The sequence below is a fragment of the Symphalangus syndactylus genome, chromosome 8 (genome assembly GCF_028878055.3).
Source record: "Symphalangus syndactylus isolate Jambi chromosome 8, NHGRI_mSymSyn1-v2.1_pri, whole genome shotgun sequence".
In the NCBI taxonomy this organism is placed as follows: Eukaryota; Metazoa; Chordata; class Mammalia; order Primates; family Hylobatidae; genus Symphalangus; species Symphalangus syndactylus.
The window spans coordinates 42,483,944-42,491,013 of NC_072430.2; positions in this window are offsets into that span (position 1 = coordinate 42,483,944).

The window sequence follows — 7,070 nt, forward strand, 5'->3', positions numbered from 1 at the left end:
CCCTTTCCTCCCCAAGTCATCTCCTCTGCCACCTCTTTCTCCCCCTCCATTGTGTTTCCCACTCCCTGCATCCTCCCCGCTGCTTTTTATTTGCCTTCCTTTTTTCTGTGAGGATCGCTAGGGCTGTAAGGAGAACATAATCCTTTAGAAATGTGACCTCATTTACTATTATTCTCCCACCGAGGCAGGCCAGGGGTAGAGGTCACTCCCCAATCCCACCACTGTTCCTGCTGGGAGTAAAGATTTTGAGAGAGAGGATGAGTCTTCAAAGGGTACCCAATGCAGCAATCATTCACTCAATGGATATTTATTTTTATTTAAGCTTTAAAATAATTTTAAGGTAGTGCGTGTATATTGCAGAGAGTTAGAAAATACAAAAGCAGAAAAAAGAGGAATGTTTAAATGAACCATAGTTACCTCCATCAAGGGACAACCCTTAATAGCATTTTGTTTTAATTCCTTCTAAGATTTTTATGGGCTTTTTGGCATACTTGCAGTTATATTATATGTGCAATTTTGTAACCTGCTTTTTTCCACTTCATTTTATAACATAAGCATTTCTCCCATGATATTGCAAACTCTTAAAATATCATTTAAATTTGTTTACCCATTGCCCTATTTTTTGGACATTTATATATGTTCCAATTTTTCTGTAATGATAATTAATACTGTGATGGCAGTTTTGTGTGCAAAGCTTACACAGTTAGTATGGTATTAAGGTTAAGAGTGAGGCCTTGAAGCCAGGCTGCCTGGGTTGGAATCTGGGCTCTGTCCTTACAAGCCATAAAACCTTGGGTAAATTATATGTCCCAGTTTTCACATCTGCATAATAGGCATGATAATAGTACCTACCTTGTGGGGTTGTTAGAATTAAATCAGATTACCAGGCACGGTGGCTCCCACCTGTAATCCCAGCAGTTTGAGAGGCCGAGGTGGGCGGATCACCTGAGTTCAGGAGTTCAAGACCACCCTGGGCAACATAGTGAAACCCCCATCTCTACTAAAATACAAAAAATTAGCCAGGCATGATGGGTGCATGCCTATAATCTCAGCTACTTGAGAGGCTGAGGCACGAGAATTGCTTGAGCCCAGGAGGCGGAGGTTACAGCAGGCCAAAATTGCACGATTGCACTCCAGCCTCGGTGACAGAGCAAGACTCTGTCTCAAAAAAAAAAAAGGAATTAAATCAGATTATTTATCTAAACCAGTGCCTGGCATGTAGTAGTTACTCAAAAAATATTACCTATTAATATTGCCTTAGGATGGTTTCCCAGTAGTAAACTTACTCTGTCCCTTGATACATGGTACCAAATTGCTTTCCAAAAAACAGCAAACATGTATTGACAAACCTACCATGATTTGAACCTAGATGTGCCTGATGCAAAGAGTCCTGCTCATTCCACCAGCCCCCCACAGCATCTCCTCAGGCAAGGGTTAGAGATCACCTCAATGATTATTCTCCTAGCACCAAAGAAATGAAGTATTGTTAAGATGAAATGAGGCCGGGCGCGGTGGCTCACGCTTGTAATCCCAGCACTTTGGGAGGCCGAGGCGGGCGGATCACGAGGTCAGGAGATCGAGACCACGGTGAAACCCCGTCTCTACTAAAAAAAAAAAAAATACAAAAAAATTAGCCGGGCGTGGTGGCGGGCGCCTGTAGTCCCAGCTACTCGGAGAGGCTGAGGCAGGAGAATGGCGTGAACCCGGGAGGCGGAGCTTGCAGTGAGCCGAGATTAGCCACTGCACTCCAGCCTGGGTGACAGAGCGAGACTCCATCTCAAAAAAAAAAAAAAGAAAAAAAAAAAAAAAGACGAAATGAAACAGTGTATAGAGCATCTGCACAAGACCTGGCACCTATTAAATTATTTAAGAATCAATACAAATTATATTTTATAGTAAATGTTTACATCATAGATTTAATAATTCATTGAGATAGTACATTTTTAAAAACTCTTAACACAGTTCCTGGCACATGGCAGGAGCTCAAAAAAAAGTCTACCATCCATCCATCTCTCTTTCTGTCTCTCTCTCTTTTTTTTTTTTTTGAGACAGAATCTCCCTCTGTCACCCAGGCTGGAGTGCAGTGGTGCAATCTCGACTCACTGCAACTTCCACCTCTCGGGTTCAAGCAATTGTCCTGCCTCAACCTCCTGAGTAGCTGGGACTCCGCCCAGCTAACTTGTATTTTTAGTAGAATCAGGATTTCACCATGTTGGCCAGGCTGGTCTCGAACTCCTGACCTCAAGCAATCCACCTGTCTTGGCCTCCCAAAGTGCAGAGATTACAGGTGTGAGCCAACTCACCCAGCCTTCTCCTTCTATCTCTAGTGTACCTCTCTCTCAATAGCTCTCCAGTGCCCAACCTGGCTCAGTGTGCCTTCACTACTCTAGTTGTTAACATTCTCATTGACATGACAGAGCCTTGCCATCATAGTATAGTTAGAGCCCACAGTTTGTACTGGAATAACAGGCTTGGGAGCCAGAGGGAGAGGATTATATACCAGGGTGTGGAGGAGAGATGGGATGAAGGCTTCAGTGAAACCAAATATGTGCTTGCTGTAATGCACAGCCTTACATGGGTGCCCCAAGCACTGCTTGCTGCTGGGACCATGGGCGATCAGGGATCAAGAAGCGGATATCAAGAAGCTGATAACTGCAAGTAGCATGGCCTCATTGGCTTATCCCTTCTTCTCCCTTTCTCTCTCTCTCTCTCTCTCTCTCTCACACACACACACACACACACACACACACACACACACACACACCTTCCAAGGCACAAGAAGAGGAGAGTCCTTGGGAGTGGGTGTTCTGGCAAAAGGGAAACAGTAGCCTGAGCGTTTCCCCTTCTCTCTGGGCATTTATTCACTTTCCCCTCTGCTTGCAGACCTGCTAGCCCCCAGGGTGGTGCTCCCAGTGCTCCTCCCTCCCTCACCCGTTCACTCTCAGGTTCCCTTAACCCAGCTGAATTAGGCTGCAATCTTCAAAAGGAACATGAGAAAAATTAAGATAAAAGAGAAATGAACAGAGCATATTGAAAGGCTCAGCCTTTGAGTTCAGCAAGTCCAGGTTCCTGATCTAGCAGAGAATTTGGGGCCTTGCATCATCACATTCCACCTGAGGTGGGTGCATGTCCAGAGACTCTGTACATTTCGAAGTTATTTCCTCTTGTTTCTCTTTCTGCTCCCTCATCAAATGTCACAATTCCTTGGACAATGATGCAGATGAGTAAGGTTGCTGGGGTAGAGAGTGGGGGAAAAAAATCAGCTTTGGCATCACACAGACCTGGCTTCAAATCTTGCCCAGTCATTTGCTGAGTGTATGAATCTAGTATATTAATTTAACTTCCATGAGCCTTTATTAAAAACAAACTTATTGAATTATTTTGAGGATTAAAAGATAAAACTGTCTAATACAGAGTAGGCACTCAAAATGGACTCTTTTTCATGTCCTGGACCAAAGAGTATAACAAGTTCTCCAGCTTCTCCGGGGATGTTTTCTTAGTGCCAATACCCTTTTGCCTTCCAGTGCCCTGCCTCCCCAGACCCTCAGGAAGGCACAAGGAAAGTTCTTCCCTTTACACAGAGGGAGAAAGGCTCACTTTCCTAGCTCAGAAATCCATACTTGGGGCAAACACACCCTACCTTACACATATACGCACACATATACGCATGCACACACGCACACATGCAAAAATACACACATGCACAAAGATGGGAGCAGTCCTGGGTCCTGGTCTTAGCTCTTTAAAGGGCTCCAATCAGGGATTCGTAGGAGCTTGGGGCCCACTCTGCATTGTCCCAGTTCAGGGTGAAGACAAAGAAGGCCTCGTTCCTGCAACTCCCCCAGCCCCATCACACTGGCTCTGGCTTCAAAGGCAGGAATGAGGCAGGATTATGCATCAGTTTCATTTTTTTCTTTTGGCTTTGTATTGATTCTCTGACTATTTTTTCCAAGTTGGAAGTTACTTAGCTTCTCTGGTTACTTAGCCTCTAGGTTTCCTCATCTGTAAACTGGGAATTACACATGTTTATAAGAATGAAATGAGATAATGGCAAAGCAGATGCTTCAAAAATTGCTGTGTGTTGAGCCGCAATTGCACCACTGCACTCCAGCCTGGGTGACAGAGTAAGACCCTGTCTCAAAAAAAAAAAACTGTAGTGTGCAAGCAAATATAAAGAATGCTGGGCTGGGTGTGGTGGCTCACACCTGTAGTCGCAGCACTTTGCGAGGCCGAGGCGGGTGGATCACAAGGTCAGGAGTTCAAGACCATCCTGGTTAACATGGTGAAATCCCACCTCTACTAAAAATACAAAAATTAGCCAGGCTTGGTGGCACGCAACTGTAATCCCAGCTACTCGGGAGGCTGAAGCAGGAGGATCGCCTGAACCTGGGAGGTGGAGTTTGCAGTGAGCCGAGATCGTGCCATTGCACTCCAGCCTGGGCAACAAGAGAAAAAAATTCTGCCTCAGAAAAAAAAAAAAGAATGCTAGGCTGGGCATAGTGGCTTACACCTGCAATCCCAACACTTTGGGAGGCCAAGGAGGGTGGATCACTTGAGGTCAGGAGTTCAAGGCCAGCTTGGCCAATACGGTGAACCCCATCTCTACTAAAAATTCAAAAATTAGCTAGGTATTGTAGCACATACCTGTAATCCCAGCTACTTGAGAGGCTAAGGCAGGAGAATCGCTTGAACTTGGGAAGTGGAGGTTGCAGTGAGCCGAGATCACGCCATTGCACTCTAGCCTGGGTGACAGAGTGAGACTCTGCCTCAAAAAATAAAGAATGAGTATTCTTCTGCTCATTTTCATTTTGTCACCATATCAGGTGAAAGAATTCTGCCATCTGCTTGCCACTGTTGATAAGCCCCACCCTGGCACCCCCAACCTCTCACACATATACACTCACTCATCCTTGCTCCAGCAAAGTGGGAAAGTGCCAAGAGTGCAGGTTTCTCTGCCAGGGTGCAAATGCTCACATGCCCCGAGCAGCCTGTGGATGCCAGAGTTAGTGCTGGAGTTCAGAGCTGTGCAGTCTGGTGGCTGGATTCCTCCACTTTATGCTCTGGCTCTGCCTCTCAAATTTGCAGTAACTCACCCACTCTGCTCCCCAGGCTTGAGCGAGTGTGTGCCTGGCAGAAAAGCAGGGAATCGGGCGGGACTGGTGCTAAGAACTCTCCTCATCTTCTTTCCTGGGCATGAATCAGTGTGTTTCTAAAGAAATGGCTTCATCTTCAGTTTTGCAGTCTCCTGTGGAGAGAAGAAGTGAGCAGCTGTGGTAATGTACTTCCAAAGCCCCCCAAACGAGAAGTTTAAAAGACAGATGACTCTAGACTTCATTGCTGGGGGTCTGCCTCGAACCAAAGGGCCTGACTCAGAAGCAATGAGGGTTTCCAGGGTTCTCTCTAGCATTAAGAGTCAAGAATTTGTTCCCACTACTTGCTTACAGCCACATAGGCACCCTTCCTTGGAACTGTGTCATCCTGGAGCCATATCCATGAGTGCAGGATTTGGCTGATGGGCAGTCCAAAGGCCCACCTCTCTCTGTCCTCTGCCAGACAATCCCTCCTTAAGCCAGGGCTTTGTGGGTCACAGCCATATGGCCTTGGCCATGAGCTCAACTCCGAGGTAGAGGGCTCACTAGGCCACGGGTGGGGCTCGTCTGTCCTCTTAAGGGAAGCATCTCTTCCAGTGTGCGGCCTATTGAAGTAGTAGTGGGGCAGATCTTGCTATGCTTGGTGCTGATTTACATTCCCTAGGGAACACTGTGAGGCAATCAACCCCTTGTAAAAAGAACTAAGAGTTTATGCATGAAAAAGCTTACGAAGGGAAGTCCCCAGGTGGGAAGAGATTAGCAGCCAGAGCTGACTCCAACTAAAACAGAACCCTCTAGGGTTGGATTTCACTTAAGGAATGTCAGAGAGGTGGGAGGAGAAGAGGACACGAGGGCATCCCCTCCCAGGTTTTCAGCCAGTGCCTACTCTGTCCCTTACCTGTGGTTCTCACCCTGGTCCCGGCGAGGATGCCTGCTGCCTCCAGGTGAGCTTCCAGGGCTGCTCTGCCCCAGTCAGCTCTCCTGGCCCAAGCCTGGGCCTTTCCCTTTTCCATTCAGATAATCAAGATAAGATGGGAGGAGCCTTTTTGGCTTAAGAAAATTTTCTAAGAACCAAAGGGAAAATAAAATTTTAAAAAGAGAGAGAGTGCCTAGAAACTGAGGGGCTATGGTGCTAAGCAGCATTACCCAGGGTAAGCGGTTTGCTCCCCTCCTGATGCCCTCTGGTAAATAGCATTAGCTTCCCAGCAGCAGGAGCCCCCAGCGTTACCCTTGAGGACTTGTTCCCTTCCCCACAACCAATCTCTCCTCTCTGTTTTCACCCAGAAGTGTCTTAAATCCCTTCCCTGCTCCCGTCCTGTTGACTCTGCCTTGCTCAAGTTCTCACCACCTCTTTCCTGGGCTCTGGTGCAGCTTCCTCATCAGTTCTCCAGGCTCATCTCTTTACTCCAGCCTTCCTACCAACAATCCCCTCCTCCCATGGCCTGTCTGATGATGGGCTCATCCTTTAATACAACTCAGACCTTCTCCAGGAAGCCTCCTGGGACTTCCCCAGGCAGGGTGAGTTGTTTTCTTCTCTGGCACTCTTCACTTACTCCATGACAGCATTTATCATAATGTGTTGGAATTGCTGGTCAACATGTCTATCGACCGCATCCCCTTCACTGCAGCTCCTTCAAAGACCTGGACAATGGTTTATACTTTCCATTCTTGGTGTCTGACAGAGGGGTTGATTTTCATTACATGGCAGGAAATGCTTGATGGAAAAAGGAAGGGAGGAATAAAGAGAGGGAATGGAAAAAGAATGGGAACTTTGCATGGTTATAGATTCTTCAGTCCCTAAGCCACCCCTATACCTTGTGAGAGGTAAAGGTTAGCTTCCCAGGAAGAAATTCCTATCACTGCATTACCTACTATTCTCTGTCACAAGCATCATACATTGCTGATTGCACTTATAGTTTCTTCAGAGCTATTGAATTATAAGAAAGCAAAGGCCCAGGAAGATTAGGCGACTGCCTAAGG